At 45.4% G+C, this 18,446-nt stretch overlaps 1 protein-coding gene and 1 pseudogene across 1 annotated transcript in view; one reads left to right on the top strand and one right to left on the bottom strand.

Moving 5' to 3' along the window:
* NXNL2 (nucleoredoxin like 2) overlaps positions 1 to 18,446 on the bottom strand; it is a 221,855-nt gene that overhangs the window by 170,672 nt on the left and 32,737 nt on the right. The gene's annotated exons all lie outside the window — the stretch shown is intronic.
* Positions 1,217 to 15,658, top strand: LOC123593036 (annotated as a pseudogene).

The raw sequence follows: 18,446 nt of genomic DNA, 5'->3' as shown, positions 1-18,446 counted from the left end.
AGAGCCCAGAAATACACCCATGCTTATATGGCCACTTAATATACGACGAAGGAGCAAAAACATACAACAGGCAGGGACAATCCCTTCGGTAAATGGTGTTGGGAAGACTGGACATCCACATGCATACAAATGAAACCAGACCCCTATTTATATCATAAACACAAAAGCCAACTAAAATGAATTAAATATTTGAACATAAGACCTAAAGCCATAAAACTTCTAGAAGGAAATGTAGGAAGTAAGCCTCTTGACAATGATTTTTTGGATTCAACATCAAATACAAAAGCAACAAAAACAAAAATAAGCATGTGGGACCACACCAAACTTAAAAAGCTTCTGCACAGCAAAGGAAGCCATCAACAAAATTAAAAGGCCAACTACAGAATGGGAGAAGACATCTGCAAATCATATATCTGAGAATGGGTTAATATCCAAAATATATAAAGAACTCACATAACTCAATGGCAAAAAAAAAAAAAAAATCTGATTTAAAACAGGTACTGAATAGACATTTTCTCCAAAGAAGACATCCAGATGGCCAACGGACAAATGAAAAGATGCTCAACATGACTCATCATCAGGGAAATACAATTCAAAACCACGATGAGATACCACCTCACACCTGTCAGAACGGCTAACATTAACAACTCAGGAGACAACAGATGTTGGCGAGGACGTGGAGAAAAAGGGACCCTCATGCACTGTTGGTGGGAATGCAAACTGGTGCAGCCGCTCAGGAGAACAGTTTGGAAATTCCTCAGAAAGTTAAAAATAGAACTACCCCACATCCAGTAATCCCATTCTGGGTACAACCCACAGGAAGTGAAAACAGGATCTGGAGGGGAACCTGTGCTCTATGTACTTGCAGCCACCGTCCAATGCGGGAACAGCCTAAGTTGTTCATCCACGGACAAATGAAAAGACAAAGGAGCAGTGGTGGGGGGAGCCGCCAAGTGCGGGGAGCCCCGGGGAGGAGTGTGGATTTGATCCAGAGGGCACAGGGAGCCTCACAGACGGTCCAGCCGTGACTGTCCTTCTCAGCCTCGGTCTCCACTCCAGGCACCAGCCCGCGGGGTGCTCCTCCTACCCCCACCTGGACTCAGGCTCCCGTGACGCCAGTTCTAGACCAGGACGGGGATCCGCAGGAGCAGCCGACCAGGACAAGCTCTGGGCTCTGTGCCTGGGGCGGGGGGATCTGTCGCACTCCTGGGGCGTGATGGTGCATCTTATATGTCAACTGGACTGGACCGCAGATGCCCAGGTACGTGGTTAAACACGATGCCCACCCCCAGGCGGTTCACACCTGAATCTGCACTGAGTAAAGCGGTGAGGGTGGGCCTCGTCCAGTGCACTGAGGCATAAATACGGCAGAAAGGGGAGTGACCCCTCTCCTCCTGGCTGCTGAGTGGGACCCGGTCTCTCTGCCCCAGGATCAGAATGTGCACCTGCTGTGCTCGCGCTCTAGGGCCTCCCGCTCGGGTTCCGACCCACACCACCAGCTCCCGGGTCTGCGGCTGCAGGTCTACACAGCCACACAAGCCATTCCTTACAGTGCACGCACAAGTACACACACAGGAACACACACGCACACCACACATATACACACGCACATTCCCAGTTGCTCACGTGCTTTTTCCCCGTCTCCCCACTGCTCCTTCTTCCTTTCTAAAGGGGAGCACCTACAGAGGAGGGCATGCCAGGTTCCCTCTGCCCAGCCCTGCCTCCCGGCCACTCCTGCCCTCCGAGACCCATCCCTTCTCTGAGGCTGAGCTCCCGGCCCTGCCATGCCTCTCGCCAGCAGCTGAGGTGGGCACACGTCTCTCCTCTCCGCATGGGGAGTCAGCGACGCCTGAAGTCCCACGCCCCACCTGACCCCACTGCCCTTCCCCGACTATCGGGACTCCAAGCTACTTTGTGTCCAGGCACCTTCTGCTCCCTCCTGGAAGGGCCTGATGAGCAAGGGAGCCTCAGCTCTCTGAGAGCTCAGAGTGGGTACCCCACTTTGTTTCAGAGTCGTACAGATGTAAATGCATGCATGATACTAAGCATATATATGCATGTGCAGACACAGGCTTAGAGAAGTGATCGGGAGGACATTCGCTACCGTGTCTGGGTAGTACGTTCGCAGGTGACTTCTTAGTATCCTGCATTATCCAGTTTGGGTACGAGCAGCAGGCAGCAGTTTTAGAACACAAAAAGACAGGATACAGAAAGTGCTTGTAACTTTAATTCATATTTAAAGAAAATCATGTCGTATTTTGAAACCTGACTTTAAGGAAAACTTTGGCCATGCCATCATCTTCATTCCGTAAAGGTTCAGTGACAGGGCAACGACCGTAAAAATGCGCCTGTGTCCAAACAATGTCTGGGCAGTTGGTATCACAAGCTGGTACTTCTCCAAAACATTTCTCAAAACTGTGCTGAGGGCCAGGGTGAAAAGAAAATGTGGCTCTTTTAGAGGACTCTTTTTCCAAATAAAGGCTTTGATTTATAAAAAGGATATTGTAAGAATTCACATCATCATTTTGAGCAGCAGTCGGTTTCTTGACAAATATACCTCCCGGGAGAAGAGTTTTGCCTTATAATCAACCCAGAAAGTAACAGCACGTGAAAGACAGAGCCACGTGGCAGCCGGAGTGATAAGCAGGCAAGCGGTGCGGGACGTGGTTTCAGGTCCACCCGGTGGACGTGGCAGGGGCGGGTGAGGCGCCGAAATGGGGAAATGTCCACACCGAGGCCACGTCTCCCAGCCGTGCACGACTTTGGGGGTGTGTCGAAGCCGGTCCTGGAACTCAGTGAGGCTGCCTGCAAGGCTGGCCCCTTCCAAGGCCGTGCATGCCGCTCCAGGACAGGCTTCTGTCTGGGCACATGGAGGGCGGCATCCACGCCCGGACTCCTGCGCTGCCCCCTTCTGGGGGCTCTGTGAAGTCACAGCTGTTTTCCTAATCACCTTCTCCCTCTCGCTCTCTTATGTGTACAGGGGAACTCTCCAGAGGTCACACGACGAGGGGTATCATGACAGAGGCCACACAATGAGGGGGATCACGACAGAGGTCACACAACGGGGAGTATCACTGAAGGCAGAAGGAGATTCTTAACGAACAGGCACTGAAGGACCTTTAATAGGCAGGCGTTAAAAATATTTGCAAATGTAAAATGATGTCCCTCTTTCTCACCAAATTTTTTTATTTTTATTAAATTAGTTATTTTTGTTAAAAGATGTCATCTATTTTAGCACGTGATAGTTTATTATTCTTATTTATACATAAGTTAATATACGTCCATTTCTTTAATTTTTAAAATGACAAATACCTATAGCCATAACCTGCACGAACAAAAATCGGTGGGACCCTCGATAATCTTCATGAACAGAAAACTGGCCTGACACCAAACCTTTGAGTACCACTCTCAGTAGGAGTAGCAACTTCGACTACCGCTCTTAGCAGGAGTAACGACAAAGTGATTTGTAGTGGGCTCGTTTTACCTGGCCCTGAGTGGGCGAGGTGTTGGGGGACCGGTGCAGTGGCTTCCCAGGGAGGCGACGGCCTGGCCCGACCTCTCCCAGAAGCCCCGTCTCCCGCACATTTCTGGTCAGGGCGCCGCAGACAGGCCCGCCTGCGGCAGCCGCGTGTCCCTCACTCACGGCCCTCGCCTGGTGGCTCACCCCACGGGCACCCACTGCTGCCCTCTCCCCCCGCACCCCGTCAGCAGGCCTGACTCCTGCGCCAGAGGCGTGTGCCCAGCTCGCCGATGAAAGGCCCTGACCTCCAGCTGCACGGCCCGTGAACCGCAGGCTCCAGCCCGACACAGAGACAGCCGCCTCGGCCCACGGCCCCACAGCCGCACAGGTCCCCGTAACAGCCAGTCCTCGGGCCACCCCAGGGCGGCAACCAGGACCCGGCTCAGGGAGGGAAGAAGAGCACGCGCAGACACAGGAAGGCGTGGATGGAGGTCCCCCGGGAAGACAGGATGACCTCCTCACAGTGACATTATGCCTTTTCGATTTGGGCTTCTGAAGTCGCCTATCCCTCCAAAGGCTGAGGGTCGCACGCGGGGCCGTGTCGCTCAGGAGAGGTGCGAGGCAGGACTCATTTGAAACCATGGCTCTGGTCTTCACGCCCGGAAACACGCCCGCTGGCGGGTCACGAAAGTTGGGGAGAGGGTGCTTGTGGGGTTGCTCTGGGCATCTGTGCAGGACACGCAGCCTCGGTGGGGAAGAAAGCTTCACGTGCACGTCTACGACATCTACGCTCCGCCTTCCAGCCACTCCCTCCTTTGCTTTCACTTACCCTCCATGTGACCAGCACGGATTCTGTGGGCAAATGCATACACGTTTCTATTTGAGGAACGTATTAGTTACCTATCACAGCATAACAACTTACCCCAGAACGGAGTGGCTGAAACCAGATGCTAGCAACTCACAAAGTCATCTCTGAGAGTCAGGAGTCTTGGAACGACTCAGCGGGGTCTCTTTGACTTAGGGTCTCTCGGCCAGGGCTGCGGTCATCGGAGGCCTTGAACGGCTGGAGGGTCTACTTCTAGGAAACAGCCACTCCGAAGTTCAATCAGATGGCTACCAGCCAGAGGCCTCATCATGTGGAATTCTCCACAGGATAGCAGATGGTGACAAGGTGGCTGGCTTTCCCAGAGTAAGTGATCACCAGTGATCTTTTATAGCCTAATCTCAAGTGATACGACACCACTCCTGCCACATCCTACTGGCCACACAGAACAATACACTATACAACTGTGTGATGACAAGCATGCAGGGCACGAATCCCACAAGGCGGGATCCCTGGGGACCATCATGGAGGCAGCTATTACAGGGAATCCATCACCTTATGGCCGGGGGAGAGACTGGACAGTGAGGGCATCATCTTCAAGCAAAACAAGTAATTACCCTTTATATTCACACATTAATGACTTCCTTCACTTGATTTCCACGGGAAAAATACTGTGACATCAGCAAGGGAATATTATCATTTCTATTTTGCAGATAAGGAAAATAAAGCAAAAGAGATCTTTGGCTTGCCCAAAGTCATCAGGCGACGATGCACCAACTGGGTCTAGAACTCTCAGCCGACTGGGTTTCCCCCTCTGCTTCCCCATCACAGAGCGAGGCAACAAGTGGCCAGGACACAGCCCCCTCCCACGGAAAAGAAGAAGAATGGCCAGCAGGCAGCGGATAGAGAAGGAGAGCTCCTACACTGCAGTGAGCAGTTTTCAAACAATGCCCGCTCTCCCTGCCCCAACAAGGGGAAAATGGTGCCATCCTTGACCACTTCATATGTGCACACAAATATTGGACAGAATTTTCCCAATTTGGAATTTTTATCCTAAAAACTTTTCCTAAAATCTGCAACCTGGTGTCAACTGTCCAGCAAGAGCTGGCAGCAAATGACAGAAAAGCCAGACCCAGCGTGCCTGGGTGGCTCAGTCGGTTAAGCATCCAACTTCAGCTCAGGTCATGATCTCACAGCTTGTGAGTTCAAGCCCGGCGTTGGGCTCTGTGCTGATGGCTCAGAGCCTGGAGCCTGCTTCAGATTCATTCTCTCTCTCTCTCTCTCTCTCTCTCTCTCTCTCTCTCTCTGCCCCTCCCCCGCTTCTGCGCTTGCGTGCGTGCTCTCTCTCTCTCTCTCAAAAATAAATAAACAGGGCGCCTGGGTGGCGCAGTCGGGTAAGCGTCCGACTTCAGCCAGGTCACGATCTCGCGGTCCGGGAGTTCGAGCCCCGCGTCGGGCTCTGGGCTGATGGCTCAGAGCCTGGAGCCTGTTTCCGATTCTGTGTCTCCCTCTCTCTCTGCCCCTCCCCCGTTCATGCTCTGTCTCTCTCTGTCCCAAAAATAAATAAACGTTGAAAAAAATAAAATAAAATAAAATAAAAATAAATAAATAAACATTAGAAAAAGAAAGAAAGGGGCGCCTGGGTGGCGCAGTCAGTTAAGCGTCCGACTTCAGCCAGGTCACGATCTCGCGGTCCGTGAGTTCGAGCCCCGCGTCGGGCTCTGGGCTGATGGCTCAGAGCCTGGAGCCTGTTTCCGATTCTGTGTCTCCCTCTCTCTCTGCCCCTCCCCCATTCATGCTCTCTCTCTGTCTCAAAAATAAATAAACGTTGAAAAAAAAAAATTAAAAAAAAAAAAAAAGAAAAAGAAAGAAAAACACCAGACCTAGCAGGATATTTAGTCAAATGCCTTGTGGGTATTTTGTGATGTATTTTCACGTGTGCTTGAGATCACTCCATGTTATGCAAATACATATTCCTGTATATTTGACTAAACACACTGGTGTTTCCAGCGGTTCCCCAAGGAGTCCAAGACCCTCCAGAGGTCCGCTTCCTGAACAAGGTTGCTACCACTGAAGATGAGACCCAACCCAGCTTGACACCTCTCCTGCATAATAAGATGCTGGTCTGTGGCTTCCTTGAAAACATTGTTGGGAGAAATTTAAGACATTCTTCCCCAGAAGAATACAGACTGGGGAAACATCTGCCCAGCACCCCCCCTCCCCAAGCCAGCTTAACTTTCTCTCCTCTCAGTGAGCCAATGAGGAAGGGGACGATCCTCTTGCCACCTGGGGATCTGTTATCTTCCTCTCTGAGGTGTCACGTGAGCCTGGCATCAGCAACCCCTACGGACTATCAGCTCCTCCAGGACAGGAATCCTGCATCCTTAGCTCCACACAACAGCTAGGCATGGAAATAACGCCTCGTTCGGAAGTCTCTGGAAGCCTGATCCCATTTCCCAAGCTTTCTCATTACGGTCCTTCTCAGTCAGGATTCCACAATACAATTAGCCTACAGACATGTGGTCTGAAGGGACTGTTTTCTCAATTTTCCCCAGAATGCTCTGTAGCTAGGGTCACTGTAGAAGGGGAAGAGGCAAAGCTAATTTACGGTGTATGTTGGTTGACTTGGGGAAATGGGCTTTATTCTAGCAAGCATCCTTGTTGAGAAGAGTCCACTGAGGTTTCCCAGCTAACCTGGCTTGTGGTAGGAGGCCACAGGGTGGGTGGGGGTCTCGGCTCTGCCTGGGAAGGACCAGCAAGCCACACTCGAGCCCCCACGGTGAGCACAAAACCTAAACTCCACAAGCACGGAAAGTGAATCCATGCTCGCCAAAGACTAGGGGTGAAGGGGTGGGGAGGACTACATGTGGCCACAAGGGACTCTTCTGAGGCGGTGGAAATGTTCTAAAATTGGGTAATAGTGGTGATAGTTGCACAACTCTATAAATAAACTAAAAATCACTGGAGCATACACTTAAAACGAGTGAAATTTTATGGTATGTGAATTCTATCTTAAAAAAGCATTGTAAAAAAGAATCTATTTACCCATAAATATCTACTGTAGGGACACTAGGCAAACAGATGTGAAAGGAAAGAGCTCAGGATGAAGCGAACCACAGACTGACTTAGCGCCAGAGTCACACCATTGCCAAGAACAAAGATGGTGAACACGGTCACGTAGTAAAGAGAGACTTTTTTAATGTTCCCTCTTCAGTGGTTTCCTCCCCACATCCTATAAACGTGTTCAATTAAAAACAAACAAAAAACTTCTCTCAAAACTACTCACCCTCCTAGGCACCGCATACCTACTTCCAGTCACGGCCAAGCTTCTCTACGTCTCTGTTTTCAATTCCTACTGATCCATGAGTTCATTTATGCAACAAGTATGTAGCCAACGTCTATCCTGTGACCAAACATTTGCTCAGTATGTAAATTAATAAAATACAGAACATATTCTCTCTTAAGAAACTCATTCCTGAGTGATGAAAGCAAAAATTGTTAGGGTAAGGAACTCCACAAATCCACATCTGCATCAAAATCAATGGAACAAAAAAGAGGCAGAAAAAACTCCTTTGGCACTCTGGAATCTGCCCCAAACCTTGTGGTAACCTGGGGGGCATTCATTCCAGAAAAATGCCTGCATCTCTGTAAGCAACATTTCAACTTGCCCTAGCCCCGCAGGGTAAGTACCGCAGGACTGAAATGAGTGTTAGCCTTTAAAATAACAGAGGGGCGCCCGGGTGGCTCAGTCGGTTGGGCGGCCGACTTCGTCTCAGGTCATGATCTTGCAGTCTGTGAGTTTGAGCCCCGCATCAGGCTCCGTGCTGACGGCTTGGAGCCTGGAGCCTGCTTCAGATTCTGTGTCTCCCTCTGTCTCTGCCCCTTCCCCATTCGCATACTGTCTCTCTCTTTCAAAGGTGAATAAATCTTTTAAAAAAAGAATAAATTTTAAAAAAATAAAATAAAATAACAGAGTACATCCTGGGATGGGCACCAGAGGGGCAGAATGGACCTTACTTGAAAAGAATTGCCATTATTTGATCTGTTTGGAGATTTCTTGGAAGACATGCTCAGAGGGCTTGGGTTTCTGGCCTAATGATAAAGCTGCTATCTGGGAGTCACTTGTTGAAAACCTTTCCAGGCATATGTTTTAGTCACTGATGCATGAGGCAGTGGCTAATGGATCACAAATACATTGGCCAAAACGGCAGGGCAGAAAGACTAGGGAATAAGGAGCTTTGGGGAATAAGGGCTGTGAAAAGCTCCCACATATTTCTGGGAATCTAGAAGACCACATGCATGCCCAAGGCTACATACGGGCTCAGGAGAGATTGTAAGCTCTCACCTGTGGCTGACCCTGAGGCTCTAGGAAAGCTAAGTGTTGACGCTATGCCCCAACACCAGCCCCTCAGCAAACACTGGGAGTTGGGGGGGGGGGGTTGTTTGTTTTTTTGTCCTGGTCATTTAAAGAATCTCTGCTAAATCATTAGCTGACCACTAAGCTAACGGGGCAGACAGTTCAGCGGCCATACGTGACAAAGAATACAGATTTACAAAATTCATTCAGAAAAGTCACTAAACAAACAACCACTACCCACTACTACAATAAGAAGCAAGAACAACAAACCTGGGGAAGGGGGAGAGTGCAAAGCTGTCACGCTACAATATACAAAATGTAAAGTTTTCAACAAAAAATTATGAGGCATGCCAAGAAACAAGGAAGTATGGCCCATACACAGAGGGACAGGAATCAGTCAATAAGAACTCACTGAAAAAGTCCAGATGTTGGACTTACTATTACTAGCATAAAATCAGCTATTTTAAATATGCTCAAAGAGATAAAGGAAACACTTTGTGATAAAAACTAGAGTATGGGAATGATGGCCCATCAAATAAAGACTATCAATAAAGAGAAAGAAATTATGAAAAGAAGCCAACTGGAAATTCTGGAGCTAAAAAGTACGATAACTGAAATGAGAGATTCAGCAAAAGAGTTCCATAGCAGATTTGAACAGGCAAAAGAACGAATCCGTAAATTTGAAGATAAGAAAGACAATTAGGCATATCCAGTCTGAGGAACAGAAAAAAACAAAAGAATGAATACAAATTAACAAAACCTCAGCTATTTGGGGGACACCATCAGGCACACCAATATATGTCTATTGAGACCCAGAAGGAGGGGAAAGAGAGAGAGGTCAAAAGTTTATCATGAGAAACAATAGCTGAAAATTTCCCAAATTTGATAAAAGACATGAATCTATCTACCAATTTGCTCAACAAGACCCAAACAGGATAAATTCAAAGACAGCCACACCAGATATACCATAAAACCAGAGACAGAGACTCCTGAAGCATGAGAGGACAGACTAATCATGGGTAAAACATCCTCAATAAGGAAGGTTAACAGCTGATGTCTCATCAGAAAGCAGAAAGGCCATGGGATAGTGAGATAATGTACTCAAAGTACTGGAATTTAAACACTGAAAAGCAAGAATTCTGTATCCAGCCAAACTGTCCTTCAGAAGTGCAGGGGAAGATTTCTGGTTTCTGATGAACCTAGAAGCTATCACTCCTATCTTCACAAGAAGAAACTGAAAATCAACAACTATTCTTGGGCCCATCAGAGAATTGAGGTCATGGGGCAAAGCACTGCTCAAAAAGTTTGGGGAGATGGGCAGGAGCCATACCAGGTTCCCAGGATCGGAGAAAAATCACCTCCTGCTTATGGCAGGATGAAGAGAAAGTAGCAATTCTGAAACACACCCAGGTACCTGTCCTTTCACAGCCTGTCCTGGGAAGAAACTATTTCACCAAAGCCTAACTTATTGGATTTTCCAAAGCCTATCACCTGGGGGAAAGAAAACACACAACCACAGCCACCTCTAGCCTTCCACAGAGGAACGGGAATATCCAAACTGTGGGGGTAAGCTTAGGAATCCCCCGGGCTTACACCAATGAGTTAACAAGGCATAAAGACATACAAAGTCATAAAATGCTCACACCGAGTTTGGGTAAACCAGATTGGCACTCCAAGAATAGGGCAAAGACACCCCAAGAATAGGGAGGCACAAAGGTGCCAGGAATAGGGAGGTGCAAAGGCACCCCCAAATAGGGAGGGGGTGCTAAGCCCCCAAAAATAGAGAGAGAGGCAAAGGGCTGAAATAGAAACGGCGCAAAGGTGCCCAATACACAGGAATAACAAGATTAGATATTCAGGGTGAAAGCACCCCAAATTTAGTACTATCGCAGAAAGCTGCTTTTATAGGAGAACAGGGCCGGGTTAGGTAAATTGGTGAATTGGACTTTGGACCACTGCGCTGCAGGCAAAGCAGCCCAGAGTGGAGATGGTTAACAAAAGAAAAGGTGGCTTATTAACCCTGAGGTTATTTCCCCTACCTGTCTCATCCCCTAGGCTGGCAAAGATAAACAGGCACAGTGCCTTCTGTCTGCTGTTAACAACCATCTACCCATCTGCCCAGCACCTGGATTTTGTTTCATACTGACCCAAACCCCAAACACTGTGTATCTTCAAAATCCTCTTTCCCCCCTCATATCCACAAGTTAATGTTCCTAGTTTACTTGCCTCTTTGTACATGCCCATCATGTTTGCAAGCCTTCTGATCTGAATAAATACGGAGCAAGGACCCTTGTTCAGAGCTCTTGTCTTTTTCCCGGACAGGAGCCATCTCTTGTTTTAATCCTGCATCTGCTCTTTTGCTAGACAAGAGAACTTTAGACTTAGAGTCTACGACACCAAATCAGTTACTTTTAGCCTGTCACATCTAAGAGGGTAAAAACCCAAGGAACACTTGTAGAAGGCATGGCCCAGGGGGGTACAGGCTCACTAAAAGACTGGGGTCTAGTCATAGGACTATAAAATGTTTCCCTTGTATAAGAACCAAAGAATACAATGGGAAGAACTGCATCTTTTAGATTTTATTTAAAAAGGGTCTCTAGGGGCCCCTGGGTGGCTCAATCGGTTGAGTGTCCAATTTTGGCTCAGGTCATGATCTCACGGCTCATGAGTGTGAGCCCCGCATCAGGCTCTGTGCTGACAGCTCAGAGCCTGGAGCCTGCTTGAGATTCCGTGTCTCCCTCTCCCTCTGCTCCTCCCCCACTTGCACTTTCTCTCTCTCAAAAATAAATAAATGTTTTAAAAATAATAATAAAAATAAATAAATATACAAATAAAGAGTCTCTAGGGAAACCAAAATACACAGGGGAGACAACAAGGACACAGAGGAACCATCAGCCTCTCACAGCTACAGCCACAGCACCCAGGAAGCACAGCCTGGCTCCAAGTCAGATAAGCTCCACACCAAACGCCCATTTACTGCAATTCCTTTCACCTGGGAAAACATGTCCAGCTTTCCACAAAAAATTACAAGGCACACGAAGGAGCAAAACAGAGCAGGTGTCAGAACCAGACTCAGATGTGGAAGAGATGTTGGAACGAGCAGACTGGGAGTTCAAAACCACAGCTGATGCACGTAGAGTTCTAATGAAAATGGTGAATAACAAGCAAGAACAAATGGGCAATGAAAGTAGAGATGAAAACTATAAGGAAAGAGTTTTTTTAAAATAGTAGAAATCAAAAACAACACTATAAAAACAGTTAATCCACAGATCAGGGTGGCTAATGAAGGAGGAGACAATAATAAACTTGAAGAAATGCCAATAGGGAGTTCCAAAACTGCAATGCAGAAAGAAAAAAAAAACTAATAATAGGATGGAATGGCCTATCCAAGATCTGTGGGATAATTGTAAGAGGTAAACCATACCTGTGATGGAAACACCAGAAGAGGAGAACGAGAGCAAGGAAGAACAGAAAAAATACTGAAGCCTTGGTGACAGAATTCTCCAAAATTAAGGACAGACACCAAACCACAAATCCAGAAAGCTAACAGTCCATCAAGCAGGATATATACCTTAAAAAATCGACACCTAGGCATATCATATTCAAACTGCAGAAAGTCAAAGACAAAGAAAAAATGTTGGAAGAAGCTGAAAGGGGGTGGGGGAACACCTTACACACAGAAAAGCAAGAGAAAGAATGACACTGGACTTCCCTTCAGAAACCATGCAAGCAATAGAGAGGAGTAAAATATTTAAAGGGTTAAAGAAAAAACACACCAACCTAGAATTCTGTATTCAGCAAAACTATCCTTCAAAAATAAAGGAGAAATAAGGATCTTCTCAGACAAACAAAACTTAAGGGAATTTGGTAGCAATAGACCTGCCTTGCAAGAAGCATTAAAAGAGGATCATCAGAAAAAAAGAAAAATATAGGTCAGAAGCTCAGATCTACATAAAGAAAGGAAGAATGTTACAGAAAATATAAATGAAGGTAAAAATATAATATTTTATTTTTCTTATTCTTAATTGATGTAAGAGAGTAGTTTGTTCAAAATAATGATAGCAGCACCAAATTTGGTGACTATAGTTTGCTGCTCAGTGAAATGAATGGCAGAAATGTTATAAAGGATGGGGGGAGGGGGTGGGAGACTCCGTGTAAGGTCCTTGCACTACTCATGAAATAGCACAGTCTTATTTGACAGTCGATGTGGCTTAGTTGTAAACGCATATTGAAAACTCAAGGGCAACCACTAAGAAAAGTAATAAAAGAAGAACAATTGATATGCTGAGAAGGACAATTAAATCATATAAGTGTTCCATTAAAACTAGAGAATGCAGGAAAAAAGTGGAAGACAAAGGAACAAAGAACAAAAGCAACAAATGAAAACAAATATGGTCAATATTAATCAAACTATGTAAATTATCCTTTCTAAAAAAAATTTTTAACGTTTGTTTTTGAGAAAGAGAGAGACAGAGTGTGGGGGAGGGGTGGCAGGGGCAGAGAGAGAGGGAGACACAGAATGTGAAGCAGGTTCCAGGCTCTGAGCTGTCAGCACAGAGCCCGATGCAGGGCTTGAACCCATGAACCGGGAGATCATGACCTGAGCCAAAGTCGGACTCTCAACCAACTGAGCCACCCAGGTGCCCCATAAATTACTCTTTGAAACATCAACGGTCAAAACATACCAAAAAAAAAAAATACAGAGGCTATTGAATTGGATTAAAAAATAAGGCCCAACTACATGCTGCCTACAAGAAACCTATTCTAAATACAAAGACACAGATAAAATAAAAGTGAAGGGGTGGATAAAGATAAACCATGCTAACACTCACTGAAAGAAAACTGCAGTAGTAATAATTTCAGACAAAGGAGACATCAGAGCAAGTCAAATTATCAGGATAAAGAAGGGCATTCATTCTATGATGACCAAGTGGTCAATTCTCCAAGAAGACACAATAATCTTTAATGTGTGTGTACCTAAAAACAGAGAGTCAAAATACATGAAGCAGAAACTAACAGAACTAAAAGAAATGAATGAGTCCACTACTGATTTTTGAGACGCCTGCATGCCGCTGTCAGTAATGGACAGATCAGTGGGCAAAAAACCAACGAGGACATGGTTGAACTGAACAACACCATCAATCAACTGTATCTAATTGACATTTAAAGAATTCTTTACCAACAGCAGAATATATATCCTTCTCAGGCTCACACAGAACATGCACCAAGACAGACCACATTCTGAGTCACGAAACACACACATTTGCTTTCTGACCGCAGTGGAACAAACTAGAAATAGTAACAGAAGGAGAGCTGGAAAATCCCCAAATGCTTGGTGATGAAAAAACTCAGTGACACATGGGCCATAGCAGTGTCAAGACAAATTCTTTTTAATATTTTCAACTAAATAAAATACAACTTATCAAAATTTGTGGGATGTAGGGAAAATAGTGCTTGGAGGAAAGTTTATATTGTTGAAAGCATACGCTAGAAAAGATGAAAGTTCTAAATCGATCATCTAAGCTTCCACCTTAGAAAACTGGAAAGAGAAGAGAAAATTAAATCCAAAATACTAAAGAAGAAGAGGAATTACAAAATTACAGCAAAAATTTATGAAATCGAACAGAGACAATCAACAAAGAAAGTCAACGAAACCAAAAGCTGGTTGTTGTTGTTTTTTTAAATACCAATTACTTTTTTAAAAATTTATTTATTTTTGAGAAAGGGAGAGACAGAGCGCAAGCAAGGGAGGGGCAGAGAGCGAGAGAGTGGAGGCACAGAATCTGAAGCAGGCTCCAGGCTCCGAGCTGTTGGCACAGAACCTGACGTGGGGCTTGAACTCACAAACTGTGAGATCATGACCTGAGCTGAAGTTGAACACTTAACCGACTGAGCCACCCAGGTGCTCCAAAAGCGAATTCTTTGAAAAGATTGATAAAATTGACAAACTTCTGGCCAAGCTACTTAAAAAAAAAAAAAAAGCAAAAACACAAATTACTATTATCAAAAATAAAAGAAGGGCCATCACTACTGATCCTGTGGACGTTAAAAGGATGACAAAGGAATACTAGGAACAATCTATGGCCCTAAATTTAATCTCCCATATAAATGCATCAAATTCCTTAAAAGACAATTTATAAAACTCACACAAGAAAAGCAGACAGGCACTGAAGCCCCGCCCCCTGCCGCCCCAGCTGCCCATAAGCAAAAGACGGCTGTGCCTCCCGTGTATGCACATCTTGGCAAATCTGCCAGGATGGTCTTCGCCAAGGGCTATGGATTTACCTTTAAAAAAAACAAAAACAGATCTGAAAACAAAATCTGAGAATGGCCTGGAATCTACCGGCTCAGGCTCAGCCAACCCTGAGGCCACCGAAGTGACAGGCAATCTGGAAACCAAGTACAGATGGACTAAATATGGTCTGACATTTGTGGAGAAATGGAATCTCACCACACGCTAGGCACCAACATTACCGTGGGAGATCACCTACCCTGGGCGGAGGCGGTGGAGATGATAAATTTGAGGCAGGATACAGGCAGGAGCACATCAGCCTGGATTTCGACATCACCGGGCCTTCAATCCAGGGTGCTGTGTGCTGAGTTACCAGGGTTGGCTGGCTGGCCATCAGACAAATCTTGAGACCATAAATTCCCAAGGGACCCAGAGCAACTTTGCAGTTGGCTACAGGACTGAAGAATTCCAGCCTCGCATCAACGTTAATGACAGGACAGGGTCTGGAGGCTCTGTTTGCCAGAAGGTGAACAAGAAGTTGGAAAAGTCTGCCAGTCTCAGTTGGACAGCAGGAAACAGTGACACTCACTTTGGAATACCAGCCAAGTAGCAGATCGACCCTGAAACCTGCTTCCTGGTGAAAGGGAATGGCTCCAGCCTGATGGGTCCAGGGTACATCCAGATTGTGAAGCCGGGTATCAAACCAATGTCGTCAGCTCTGCCAGACAGCAAGAACATCAATGCCGGGGCCACCAGCTTGGTCTGGGACTGGAACTTCCAGCATAAATGAATACCATACAATTGTTTGATTTAAAATTATTTTGCAGCATAGCTAACTTCGGAACTTAGTGTGCCTTTTAATATTGCACATCTGGATGCGATTTTGCCGAACACCATGTTAGACATCCAAGTTAAAGATGATTCAGCTTGAAGGTGTTACCATTTCAAAGGTACATAAGAAATCTGATTCCAAAAACATCCTTTCACTTGTAGTCTTAGGGGGAACTCACAAAGTACGAAGGCACTTTGTAAATCCATATCGAGTACATGAATGAAATCGTGACTTTCTGAGACTCAAACCTGGGTTTCCCGCCCTGAATGAGGAGAGGCTCCTTGTTTGATGCTGTGCACAAACTCATCTGAAAGGGGTTTCTAGGAAGAATCTTCATGACCTCTTTCTACCCTACTCCATCACCTCCTTGACACCAAAGCAGTCTGTGGGGTACAGTCGAGTTTCTTCTATGCCATTTTGGGATAGGGTGGGTGCGATGAAGGCGACAATTCAGGACTTAATCCTCTCTCTTGCTGGTTTGCTCCCCTCGCCCCAAGAGCTCCAACTGCAAGCTGGGAAGAGTGTCTGTCACTGCAGTCACATGGTGACAATCCCTGGGATCTAAATCTGACTTCTGCTGCACGGTCACCACTCGGCAGTTTAGAAGCTTATTGGTTTCATTGTCGTCTTCCCTTTTGTTTGGAGTTAGACTCCCCTTCAAATGCTTTAATTATCATCACTTAAAATAAAACTTGAATAAAATATTGATACAGAAGGAGAGCCTCAGGATGATCGCTGTCACCGCTCCCATTCAACATAGTACTAGAAGTCCCGTCTACAGCAATCAGGTAAGACAAAGAAGTCAAAGGCATTCCAATTGGAAAGGACGACGTAAAAATGTCACTATTTGCAAATGATATGATCTTATATATTGAAAACCCCAAAGACTCAACTAAAAAACTACTCAATCTAATCAATGCATTCAGTGAAGCTGCAGGATGTAAAATCAATACACAGAAACAAGTTGCATTTCAATATACTGACAAAGAAATAGCTGAAAAAAATAGAGAAAACTATCCCATTTACAATCGCATTAAAAACAATGAAATACCTAGGAATAAATTTAACCAAGGAAGTGAAAGATCCTTACAAGAAAACTACAAGGCGTGGTTGAAAGAAATCAAAGAAGACACAAACAAATGGCTCATGGATTGGAAGAGTTAATATTATTAAAAGTCCATGCTACCCAAAGCCAGCTGTAAGTTCAGTGCCATCCCTATCAAATCGCCAAGGAATTTTTCACAGGAATAGGATAAACAATCTTAAAATTGGTATTGAACCACAAAAGGCCCCAAACAGCCAAAGCCATCATGAGAAAGAACAAAGGTGGAAGCATCACGCTCCCTGATTTCACACTACACTACAAAGCTGTAGTAATTAAAGCAACATGGTACTGGCACAAAAACAGATACACAGATACGCGGAGCAGAACAGACAGCTCAGAATTAAACCGCGTGTACGGTTAGTTAGTACTTGATAAGGCCCAAGAACATCCAATGGGGAAAGAACAGTCTCTTCAACAAACGGTGTTGGGAAAACTGGTTAACTACACGGAGAAAAATGAAATTGGACCCCTATCTTACAATACTCACAAAAATTAACTCAAAATGGACCAGAAACTTAAATGGAAGACCTAATACTATAAAATTCCTAGAAAAAACATATACAAGCTCATTGACATTGGTCTTGGCAGTGTTTTTTTGACATGACTCCAAATGGACAAACAACTAAGGACTAAATCAACAAGGGGGCTACATCAAACCTAAATGCTTCTGCACTACAAAAGAAACAACAAAATAAAAAGGTAACCTAAACAATGGGACAGAATATTTGCAAACCATGTATCAGATAAGAGGTTAAGATTCAACATTTACAAAGAACTCCTACAACTCAATAACAAGAAAAGCCAACAATCCGATTCGACCAGGAGCAGACGAGCTAAATGGGCATTTTTTGAAGAAGACATCTAGACGGCCAACAGGTATGTGGAAAGAAGCTCAACATCACTCACCCTTAGGGAAATGCAAATCAAAACCACAACGAGATGTCACCTTATGCCTGTCAGAATCGCGATCGAGAAAACAAGAGACACCAAGTATCGGTGAAGATGCAGAGAAAAGGAGCACTTGTTCACCGCTACTTGCATCGTAAACTGGCCCGGCCACTTTAGAGAACAGTATAGAGGTTCCTCAAGAAATTAACAATAGAATTACCACACAGCTCAGCAATCCCACTTGTGGGTATGTACCCAAAGGAAATGACAACAGGTTATGAAAGCTATATCTGCAGTCCCATGTTGATGGCAGAATTATTCACAGTAGCCAAGACACAGAAACAACATAAGTTCCAAGGATGGGTGAATGGATAAAGAAGACACACACACACACACACACACACACACACACACACACACACACAAATGGAATACTACTCAGCCGTAAGAAAAAAATCATATCCTGCCATTTGCAACAACAGGGATGGATCCTGAGGACGTTATGTTAAGTGAGGTAAGTCGTACAGAGAAAAACAAATACTATATGATATTCCTTAAATGGGGGACCTAAAACAAACAACCGAACTTGAGAAGACAGTGGATGTGGTTGGTGGTTACAAAGGCTGGGGGTGGGAAATGGCAGAGGTGTTGTCTGAAGGTTGTTCGAGGGTGCATACTTGTAGCCTGTAGATAAATCAGCCCTGAGGATGTAATTAATACACAGTACAGGGATTACAGACTCCCCCCCC

The sequence above is a fragment of the Leopardus geoffroyi genome, chromosome D4, assembly GCF_018350155.1.
Source record: "Leopardus geoffroyi isolate Oge1 chromosome D4, O.geoffroyi_Oge1_pat1.0, whole genome shotgun sequence".
Lineage (NCBI taxonomy): Eukaryota > Metazoa > Chordata > Mammalia > Carnivora > Felidae > Leopardus > Leopardus geoffroyi.
This window is presented reverse-complemented; position numbering and strand designations above follow the sequence as displayed.